This window comes from Vigna umbellata, chromosome 3, assembly GCF_029865625.1.
Source record: "Vigna umbellata cultivar VRB3 chromosome 3, Vumbellata_1.0, whole genome shotgun sequence".
NCBI lineage: Eukaryota > Viridiplantae > Streptophyta > Magnoliopsida > Fabales > Fabaceae > Vigna > Vigna umbellata.
In genome coordinates, this window is record NC_142167.1 from 10,798,799 (window position 1) to 10,810,965 (window position 12,167).

At 30.4% G+C, this 12,167-nt stretch overlaps 1 pseudogene; it reads left to right on the forward strand.

Annotated features, from left to right (window-relative positions):
• The first annotated feature begins 3,255 nt into the window (after nucleotides 1-3,255).
• On the forward strand, nucleotides 3,256-9,138 carry LOC148201643 (uncharacterized; annotated as a pseudogene).
• The last annotated feature ends 3,029 nt before the right edge of the window (nucleotides 9,139-12,167 follow it).

The window sequence follows — 12,167 nt, forward strand, 5'->3', positions numbered from 1 at the left end:
AATCTTAAGACCTATTTCTTCACATTGACCATTGGGATCATCAATTAGAAGTCTTTACTTGGAGAAATAAATCCTGCATGTTTGAGTAAATTAATTACCTCTATAATTTGGTTACTGAGTCCTCTCGGTAAAATATAGATTCTGACCTATTTGACCGTTAGATCAATCTACAAATTTGATATATGATTCCTAAGATATATTAATACACTTTGATCGTTCGGATTTGTAATTAGAAGTCTATACTTGGAGAAATAAATCCTGCTTGTTTGAGTAAATTAATTACCTCTATAATTTGGTTACTGAGTCCTCTCGGTAAAATATAGATTCTGACCTATTTGACCGTTAGATCAATCTGCAAATTTGATATATGATTCCTAAGATATATTAATACACTTTGACCGTTCGGATTTGTAATTAGAAGTCTGTACTTGGAGAAATAAATCCTGCATGTTTAAGTAAATTAATTACCCCTATAGTTCTGTTATTGAGTTCTCTCGGTAAAATATAGATTATGACCTATTTGACCGTTAGATCAATCTGCAAATTTGATATATGATTCCTAAGATATATTTATACACGTTGACCGTTTGGATTTGTAATTAACAGTCTGTACTTGGAGAAATAAATCCTGCATGTTTGAGTAAATTAATTACCCCTATAGTTTTGTTAATGAGTTATCTCGGTAAAATATAGATTCTGACCTATTTGACTGTTAGATCAACCTCAAAATTGGATATATGATTCTTAGGATATATTACTACACTTTGACCGATCGGATTTGTAATTGGAAGTCTATGTTTTGAGAAAGAAATTTTGAAGGTTTGAAAAATCTGATGAACACTATATTTCTGTTCTTAAGTTATCATGGTAAAAACTTCATATATATTTCATTTACCGTTAGATTGAGCCCAAACTTTATTATGTAATTCATAAGACATATTAAGTCATCTTGACCATTCAGATTTGTAATTAGATGTCTGTGCTTAGAGGAATTTGTTCTGCATTTTGAGTACAATCGAAAACCAATTAAAATTTTGTCCCTGAGTTACCTTGGTAAAACCTCAATATCTATCTAGTTAACCGTTGGATCAACCGAAAATTTTAATATGTAGTTTCTAACACATAGTGAATTAAGTTGACCATTCAGATTTGAAATCGGAGTTACAGATTTAGAGATATTAATTTTGTATCTTCTCAGAGATCTCAATATTGCTTAATTTTTGTAATTGAACCATTTATAAAAAAAATTATGAATTTTAATTGTTATGGTAGGATAGAGGAATCTTAAAAACCGGAGTTGGTACATCCCTGATCATAGAGCAGCCTTGGTCCAATCCAGTAAGTTGTGACTAGTCATATGTACTGACGTTTATGGTGAGTTTGATTCGTCAAACATTTGATTCTTTTCTGGTGACCATTTATGGTGATATTTTTAGTATTGTTAATTTATTTTGTGATATATTCATTTTGCACGATTTTTGTGATGATTGTATTTTATTATATTAGATTTGAATTTATGCGTCTGAACATGATGTGATTTATGTGGGAAGTATGTGAATGTATGAGATATGTTGGATTCACTGTGATAATATGATGGTATCTGGTTATTCATGTCTTGGGTTAAGTTTCAAAGTGACAGTATGGTTCATGAACGTAATTCCATGATCCTCAAGGAGAGGATACATGGTGGTGCTCTGGTAGTGTTTAGAATGAAAGTAGGAGCTCAGTCTTGGGGGTCATCCTGAAACTCCAATGGTCTTTCTTCTCATGTAAAGGGGATTGAACCATGTGGTGAGGAGTAGCAGGAGGTCCTAGTCTTGGGTGCTTCCAGTATGATCCAAGGTGAGTGATAACGGACTAACCTCGTGAGTGTGGTAGGGTGGGGGAGCCCAAGTTTCATAAGCCACCACGAGTGCAAGACCCACCATAGCTCGACTATCATTCTAGTCCTGACGAGTCGGTTTATAAAGTAACAAGTCCTGTGATGTCATTTTACCATGTTTGAGTGATTTTTGCATGTCGTGTGAGGTTGAATAATATGCTTTTTATGTTTAGCTCACCCCTACTTGTTTGTGTTTGTGTTTGGATATGTGCGATGATCACCCACTTGGGTGAGAGCAGATGGCAAGGAGGATACTTTGGAAACCGTACTTGATGTGGATGGCAACGCTGCAGCTTAGATTCGCTAGCTTTTATTTGCTAGCTTTGAAGAACTTTTGTGCATTTAAAGTTTTAAATTCTCTGTGATTTCAAAGAAGAAACTTTAATACTCTAGTTTTCAATTTCATACTATTATAAAGATGACTGTAATCCTTAAAACTACTCTTGACTGCTTTTCTATATTATGAAATGATGACGTCTTTATTATATATGCTTCTTATATAATTGGGATGTCACAATTAACCTAACATTAGGAAAAAAGTGAAAAAATATTTATTTAAATATATATTAATTTTATTATAATTATACTAAAAAATATATATTCATTTTATTATATTAATAACAATAATAATTCATATATAATTTTAAATATATTAAGGTGATTCCATCAATTTTCATGAGACGATATTGTCAGAGAAACAATTTGATATAGCTGACCTTGATGCATTTTTGGTGGATACTTCTTTCTAATTTTGTTGCTATATTATGTATAATATAAGATAATATTCTACGCTATGTGCAAGTAATTTTCACATTTTACTTTGTATGTCAAAGGAAGATGCATGTCTCATTAAGGAATGCAAAAGTCGTCTCAAAATCTGTTGAAACCAGTGTAATATAATTTAATTTGTAGAAAAATATGTAATCATTTTATTATAATTTCAAAAATTAAATTCATAATTATGGTTAAGATGAGTAATTTGTTCCAATAATATACACACGCACCCATAATTTATTTAAACCAAAATGTTAATTATCAACAAATATTTAATTTTTTTTTTCAAAAATAATCTATTCCTATATCTCTCATAACATAACCATGCCTTGTTTAAATCGAATTAGAAGACGAGTAACTTTTATTTACTGTTGATAACTGTTCTTAATTATTTAATATTTAAAAAATAAATATTTTAAATATTTAAACTATATTATAATTAAATTTTACAGTAAATAATTTTGGATATTTAATTATATAATAAATTAAAAACGAAAATTTTTAATCATAATTTACTGTATAGATTATTTTTAACTCTTATTATTATAAATTTATTTTAATTTCTATAATAAGTTTAGATTTTGGGGGGAGGAGTAACGGTTATCTCGGATCTATTTCCCACGACTCCTCACTTATTTTCACCTTTCATCTCATTTGATTTCGTCACACAAAACCACTTTTCCGTTGAAATTCTGTTCCATACGCGATTGTAAGAAGAAGGAAGAAGATCATCGTGCAGTGGAAGATCCTTGGAAATGATGCTTTGTTGAATGGGCAATGTTACAGGACCGGTGGCGGCGAGATTGGCGTTTTTCCCGCCGGAGCCAGCGACGTATGAGATTTCGCGGGAGCGGGACGGGAGGGTGGTGATTTCCGGCGTGAGCGGGGACAAGAACTTGGAGGCTCACGTACTGGAGACGAAGGGTGGGAATAAGATCGTTGCGACGTTTTGGAAACATCCTTTTGCCAGGTTCACCTTGCTCTATTCCCATGGCAATGCCGCTGATTTAGGTCAGATGCATGACCTCTTCCTCGAACTCAGGGCACACCTCCGCGTCAATATCATGAGGTTTCTTTTTCCTCTCTTTACATTTCTCTCTCAGTGAAACCATGATTGCTTCTATGTTAGTTTATTTATTTATTTTAGGCTTTTACTTCCTCCACTTTCACAGTTTCAACAACCATGAATATTTCTTGACAGAAGAGATAATAAAATATGTAGAACATTATTAAAAAGATCTTAATGTTTTACCATTTTTAAATGAGTATTTGAATTAAAATTTTAATAACATTAATATCACGTATAACAAGCTAATTCTTAAATATTAATAGATATTAATTATAATTAGATTAGTATATATGTAACGAACACTGACCTAAATAAATGTTAAAATTAAGTAAGGTGTTACTAGCTTTAATAAGTATTAAAAATAAATTACATTAATGTTGGTTAGCTCGACACATAAATTAATATATGTTTTTATTTAAATATGTATAGAATCAAGGTGAGTTTTAAGATCTTAACTATAAAATTGTCTTTAACTCAATTTTTTGGTGAGAAAATGTCTTGCTCAATTAAGGAAGATCAAACAAATTCCTTTTTCTCAGTTGTAGCTATATCACAGTTCTTACCTAAATATTAATTTATAAAAGGGTTTTTCAATCACAATTAAAATTATGAAATCATTTTTGGAGGATCAAGACAAACAAGAATTAATAATAGGGTTTTAAAAAAAAATTAAGCGAATAATAAAATAATGTTGAAATGGATAAGATAAATTACATGTGGGAGGTTGCATCAACTTCTGGCAACATGGTGTTCAATCGCTCATGACTTCACACTGACATCACAGACCGAAAAAGAATGACTAAAGAGCTTGGAATACACAAATATTCTTATGTGTCTTTGGCATGATTTACAAGATTGTTTAACCCTAAATTTATAACAGATGGAGTGGATTTTTTCTTCACAACCGGTTCTCATACTTTCTCCTTAGGTCAAGTAACAACGCAGTGGTAACAAATAAAAGCAACCAAAATGTAAAATTATAATATAAAATAAAGAAAATTGAATTTGACCAAAAAACTTCTAGAGACTGATCTTGTAATAGAGGCCGGTTTCTTGATTTAGCAATATATTTCTAACATATTATTGGTTTGGGACTTCGTGGTTCTTGGATTCGTTTTTAGCTTTGATGCTCTTGGAGAAGATTGGAATGACCCAAACTCTGATACCATTTTGGGAAACTTAATCAAGACAAACAAAAGATTACCAAGGACCGTCCAAAACAAGCTACAAATATAAAGATATAAAAAATAAATTATGTTTCTCTAGGTTGGGTGTAGTTCAACTATGAAGTTATTGGAGAAACTTCAAAAGAAGTTGGCAAAAGCTATCATCCACCCCTTTTTCTACAAAAATATTTTCTTCTAATATTACTGCACTATCTACTCGACCTCATTAATAAGTTCACCAACGGCAAAAAGAACAACCCTCAAACTCTTCCTCTGACACTTATGATTTGGACCAAACGATTTGTCACACCAATAATAGAGATTCATATCACTTCTCTTGATATGGAATATTCTTGGTTCCTATAATCCCTGACATTGTTTGACCCGAACTAGGCTTGGTCACTGACGATCTTAAGAACGATTCCCCACTCCATTGCCATATTTGTCTAAATTCATTGAACCAGTGTAAGTTCTTTGTGCTTCCTCGAAGTTTCATTCAAGACATAATTCCTCTTCCACCTTGATAACGGAAACCTAAATAAGGTTCTTGATACAAAGGTACATTGATATATTACTCATCCTTCATAGCTACCGCCACGCCTTGTACAGTTTTCAAGGCTCAAATCAGGTCCTTTAGGTCATGTGGACGAACCTGATTTCGAATATTCTGGAGTAATCCTATGAGGAAAAATACCCAATAAATTGATCTTCCAATGTCTCATTTGCTAGTGAGACCAAGATTTCAAATTTTTCGATGAAATCTTCGCTCAAATGCCATGCTTCACTTTTTCTTCAAAATCTCCTTTGTAGTGTTGTTGCAAGATCCTCCCAAGATTGGTTCCTGGATTCTTATCACAAAAATTTGAACTAATGAGATGCAATCCTTAAGAGATGAAACGATCTTGATCAATTCAAAAGGTGTTGGAGAGAAGAGACTCCATGAAAGAACATTAAAAGGTAGCGAAAACATGGGTTCCGTGGTGATTTATTTTCACAACACTGGAAACGCAAGATAGAAACAAGCACAAATTGCAAAAGGAAATATAAAATGGATTGAGAAAGAGTAAGAACATGTCACCTTCAAGATGATTCTCAAAAGATAAGTGTATAAGGATTGGCCATTTGAAAAACAATTCAAGATAAGACTCAAAACAAAAGAAGAACTATCTCAAGAATCTGAAAGATATATCTGACAATGATTTCGTATATTCCAGAGTGATTTAAAATAGAGACATAGACTTTCTTTATATAGAAAATGGCCTAGAAGAAGAAATGACCCGAACAAGTGTATAGAAAAAATAGAAAATTCAAATGTAAGTATAAGACTATACTTAAGTTATAAAGTTAGCTCAACTAATTCCTATGTTTAACACTTAACTCTTAATTAATCCTTACATATATGGTTGATTCCTTTAAATTAGGAAGAGACACACGGCAGTTCCTAAAATTAGAGAAAAATTCATTATTACACTTCCAAGAAGCACGTGTGGCACATGAAAAAGGTAAAAGTCAGTTACAATCGCATCTTGTAAATCCAGTACGTCGAACCAAAATTGTTAAGCATCCACATTTTTGTAAGAAAAATAATGAAATGAAAATTAGAACTAATTTATTTGATCAAGTGTAAAAAGTATTACCAAGGAGCGCTTTCCTTTTCACAGGATTATTCAAGTTACACTTCTCTCTAGTCTAAAATAAATTGTCTTCCTTTTTCCCTTTAAGCTTCTTTTTAATGGGCTTCTTTGTGCTAACTAACTCTTAACTATAATAACTACCTTTCAAGTGTAATTATACTTTTTTCATTTTAAACTCCTTTCATGATAAATCTGCCATCCTGCCTTATTATTTTGTTGTTGTGCTTGCTCCTTCCTCAGAGAATAGGATGCTTGGTTTTGAATCTTATTGAATGCAAAGTTAAGTCCTCTCTAATAAAGGTTGTGTCTGTTTCCAAACCAGTTGTTTGTGTCTTGAATTATATATTTTTTGTTCACCCTAATAGTTCATAAATGTTATTGTACATACTTGTTTGAAGTAAAATAAGTAATATTCCTTTCGGCATATAATTTTGAAACTTTATGCTACCATGCAGCTATGATTATTCAGGATATGGAGCCTCTACAGGTAAGGTAAGTATCATCCCTGATTCCTTTGCCCCAACTTTCACTTCTCTTTTATTTACTTTATTGGGTTGTTTCCAAACAAAAAATTACAAGGGATTGAATTGATCATAGATGTCTAGATTGTCCTTAGGTTTGGGATTGTGCATACCATGAAATATGATATAAAGATGCAAGATTAATAGATTAGATAATCCATTCCATTTGAATTCTACATTTTCTCCAAACCATTCTTTCCACCAATCTAACTGAATCTGTTATGTGTGATTATCTCTAACTTTGATAGCCATCAGAGTTCAACACATATTCTGACATAGAGGCTGTGTATGATTGTTTGAAGAGAGAATATGGAGTTGAGCCACAAGAGTTGATTTTGTATGGCCAATCAGTTGGCAGTGGGCCCACAATACACTTGGCTACTAAGTTACGGAATTTGAGAGGTGTTGTTATTCACAGTGGAATCCTTTCAGGGATAAGAGTCTTGTACCCTGTCAAGGTCACATTTTGGTTTGACATATTCAAAGTAAGTTTTTTCTGAGTGATCTCCTAATTCTTAATCAGTACCTATATTGAAATTTATCAGAGTTTTGTATTAACATACTTCTCTTTACTAATTTCAGAATATAGACAAAATAAGGCATGTTGACTGTCCAGTCTTAGTTATTCATGTAAGGTTATCTTTCTATCTATTTTTCTTATTATAGTTTCTGCATCATGTTTCTTGCGATGTTCAAAAGAGCTCATTGGTTTCTTTCTTCAGGTTTCCCTCCTAAATATATTATTGTTTCTTCTACTTTTTGAGTATATGATAAAATTGTTCTATATAGAATTTCATATTTGCTTGCTATATTTATCGATTAGGTAAATATGAAAACTTGGTTGAACCCGACAAGGAATTATTTTCCTGGTACTGTAGTTTATTTGACTAAAATATTTTCCCATTATACTTCTCACCAGTGTGCAGAAAGTCTTCAGATCTTGTTTCAATAATTTTAGTGAATCAGTTCATATTCTTAACAACAATTGTTAGCTGAATATCTCTTACAAAGTGCAAACAATAGATTTTAGTTCTGGAACTGAAACAGCCTAGCAATGGAGACACAAGTTAGTAACATATCTTAAGTTTTGTTTTCAGGGGGGTATCAGGCAAATTTTCCATTCGAACCTGAATTTAAAAAGCAATCAATGATTCAAACAAAAATTTGAAACATAGGCACAATATTTAATATGAAATGTTACATTTGAAACAGTTCTCCAATTATGCTTTTATTTGTCAGTTGTGTTCTGCTGCTATTGGAAGAGGATGGATCCTTACAGCACAATTTGTCCTATTATTGCTCATGCTATTATTTCTTAATCTTGAAGCCTATCCATAATCTAATCAATGCATATATTTTAGAGTATCAACGCATGTTTTCTTTTCTTAGGTTGTGGTGAAACATTGCCACAACATAAGACCCTGTTGTACATAAGTTCTTACCAGATAAGACCACAGAGCATAGTATCATTGTAGCAAAATTTGAGTCAAAATTTCAAACTTAGATGTTAGGGTCTGGATTATGTGTGACCATTGATGAGTTGAGTAGTCTGTACAAAGACCTTATCTTTGATTAAATAATGCACTTTCCGTGCAAATAGTAGTTTTATTTGTCTGGTTGTGTTTCATGGGCAGGGAACTAATGATGAAATCGTTGACTGGTCCCACGGAAAACGATTGTGGGAACTTTCGAAGGAAAAATATGACCCTTTGTGGGTAAAGGGTGGGGTCATTGCAACCTTGAGGCTTTTCCTGAGTACATCAAGCACTTGCGCAAGTTTCTAAATGCAATGGAGAAAATCTCAATCACAGGAGAAACAAACAAACCACTCACCCAAAATCCTCCTCATACTGAATCCAAACATAATTCTGAATCCAAACAAAACAAATGTTTAAGATTTGGTCTAATGAGATAGCTGGATCCGTTTCAGCTTCTAAAAGTAGGAAATCACGACCATGGCTTGATGGCAAATTCTTCACACACCTTCATATTTTCCCTCCTCCATGAATATAAAACTTATCATTTTGTCCCTTTTAAATTATGTAATTCTGAAATAAAGAATGATTTTCAAACTGTACAATTCGAAAAGTTTTCAAATTAGAAATCATTTTTTAAAGAAGATTTTTAGATTGCACCAAGTAAAAAAAAATTTACTTGTGAATTGCACCATGTGGAATCTATTTTTTCTTTTAAAAAAACCCTTTTGGAGTGTAGAATCTTAAATTTGGAAACTAAAATTGACTTCTAGAAGTAGGAGAAGTTTAAGAAAGAAATAACTTTTAGATTACACAATTTCAAATCGTTTTTAACTTTTGGGTTGCTCAATCTAAAAGTTAATTTTAGCATAATTTGGAAGTTATTTTAATGTTTGGACTGTAAGATCTATAAGTTATTTTTTACTTCTAAATTATATAATCCTCCAAAACTCTTATTTTAGTTTTAAGTATAATTTGAAAGTCTTTTCTAAAAAAAAAGTGACTTCCAAATTACGTTATTTTTACTTTCTGAATTTTACAATCCAAAAGTCATTCTTGATTTTGGAATTGTAAAATCTAAGAGATTTTTTTACTTGTAGGTTATACAAACCAAACAGAATAAAATAGGAATTTTTATATTCATAAGTAGCAAGATGAAAAATATGGAGGTGCGCAAAGAATTTGCCTGGTTTGATTGAAGGTTGAGAGCAACACTAATTTCAGTGAGGTCCAAGATTTGGAAGATAGTATATTACTTAAAAATTGAAGGATGTCTTTATTCCGAAACCTTTTGAAATGACCTTTTTAGTGAAGAAAGTAACAATTGAGAGTGGATAAACATCTGTTTTTGTATTCTCAGCATGCAATTATTATAAGGATATACTCACTGCACTCGGATATCTCTCTCGTAATCAGATTTTAAATATTAATAAACTTTAGCTTCTGCTCATTAAAGTTTATTTTAAAAAATATATATTTTTCTATTTAAAAAATAGCTTGTATATCTCTATGTATAAATTTAACATACTATTCAGTATATAATTAAGTATTTTTATGACGTACAAAACGAGCTTATAAGGTTTTTGTCTAAAAGTAAAGGGATAACAGCCATTTTGATGTTTAATCATTAACGAGTTCAAAATAAACAACTGAATTTAAAGTTATACATTATTCGACGTTGACTTCCAAAAGTAACAAATTTAGTTTTGTTCTATGAAAATCTTAAATGGAGACTGAACTAGCGGTCATAATTTAAATATAAACTTATTAGTAACTCTACCTTTTAGCTTTTTTTATAGAAAAAGATCAGAGTCAAGAAGATTAAAAGTAAAATAATAATAGTAATAAATAATAACAATAATAATATTACCAATAATAATATTAATAGGAATAATAACAATATTAGTAGTAATATAATAATAACAATAATCATTATAATAATATTATCATTAGTTCTAACAACAATAATAAAAGTTGTGATAGCAGTTATACTAAAATTAATAATAGTAATACTACTACTAATTTGTAATACTTGTAATAGGATATATATAATTACCAATAAAGATAACTAATTTTAGCAACATAATTATGTTTGACTATTACAATTAATTTAAAAATAAAAAGTTTAAGAGATGTTTAAAAAGAAAAAAGCTTGTGAAAACATGTCTTATGGTTATGGTGATTTAAATTTGTATATAACACCAAAAACCCGTGAAAAATAATATGTGAAACAAAAATATTTTGTAAAAGAAATTAGAAAATGGACTGGGACTTAGAGATGGAAGAGAATGTCACCTGTGATAAATATCAAATGATGAGTGTAGTAAGTTTCGTCATCCGATAAAGTTTTCCATATAAAAATCAAGACAAAACTTGTTATAAATTTGATAAATGTATTATAAATAATAAATAATAAATGGATAAATCCAAATATTGTTTGTCGAGTTACCATTACATTGTTCAGAAAAATTATATTTATATACTAATTAAGACTAAAAATTTTAAAAAAATAAATATTGTGTATGTGTATGAAATAAATCTAAAACTAAGAAAGCAATAAAATTGAATTAATGAAATATATGATAAAGATTTCACCGAGATTCCAATCCATGATCCAATTTCATACAAAAATAAATCAAACAATATACTTTTAATTCGTACTCGAGCATTAACCAAATGAAACAAGCATTAATGTCTTAACAAGTCTAAACTGTAATAATAAAATCTCCAACGTCTTTGCAATTTTAATTATAAGTTCATATTAAGTTTAACATTCCCGTGTTAGGAATGACTTTTTACATTTGTGTCTAGCATGTAAAATCTATTAGTTGTCTTATCCCAATTAGGTTTTTCAGACTATTTTTCTATCACTAGGTACTACCAAATATGCATACAATAATCATCCAATTAAGAATAAAAATAAAACACAAGAGTGGTGGAAAATAAATATATTGAATAGTAATAATCACAAAGAGATAAATTACATTATGTTCAACTCCCGCTGATAAGAGAGTTAATTACTTTTATATATTTTGAACACTAAAAAAAAAAATAAGTAATGCCTATACCCTTAGAGCATAAGAAATAAACTTTAAAAGAGATACGATAAATTCTCTTTCTAAAGGCTTAAATAACTTTTAAAACTTTCAAATTAAACTCACAAAAAGAATTTTATTCAATCTTCAAAAGTAAATTTACAATTGAAAGATGCCTCCTTCTATAAAGACAATGTTCTTCCTAAAGGAGAAGAAAAAACAACAATCACTTTAACTAAGTTAACTCTCTTAATCTCTTTAGTTAACTCATAATCTAGATTAGCACATAGGTTATTCCTTAAATCTAAGGAAGTAGTTCCTTTATTTATGGTGGAACTCACTATGACTGGTACTAACTATTCTCCAAAAGGCACACATTAGCTTGCAAAACTATAAAGATTCAAGTGAAAGAGTTACAACCACCCATGAGTAGTCAAGAATTCCTTTCGATTATAGGATATTTTGAAAGAATAAATGAATATCATATAATATAATGAATCTACAAATTTACATGTCTTTTATCTTTTCTTTCGTTTATTTGAATCTTCCTTTTATAAATATTTCTTAATTTTTTTTTGTATTTATTCTTCTTTGCCACATGTTTCTTGTTT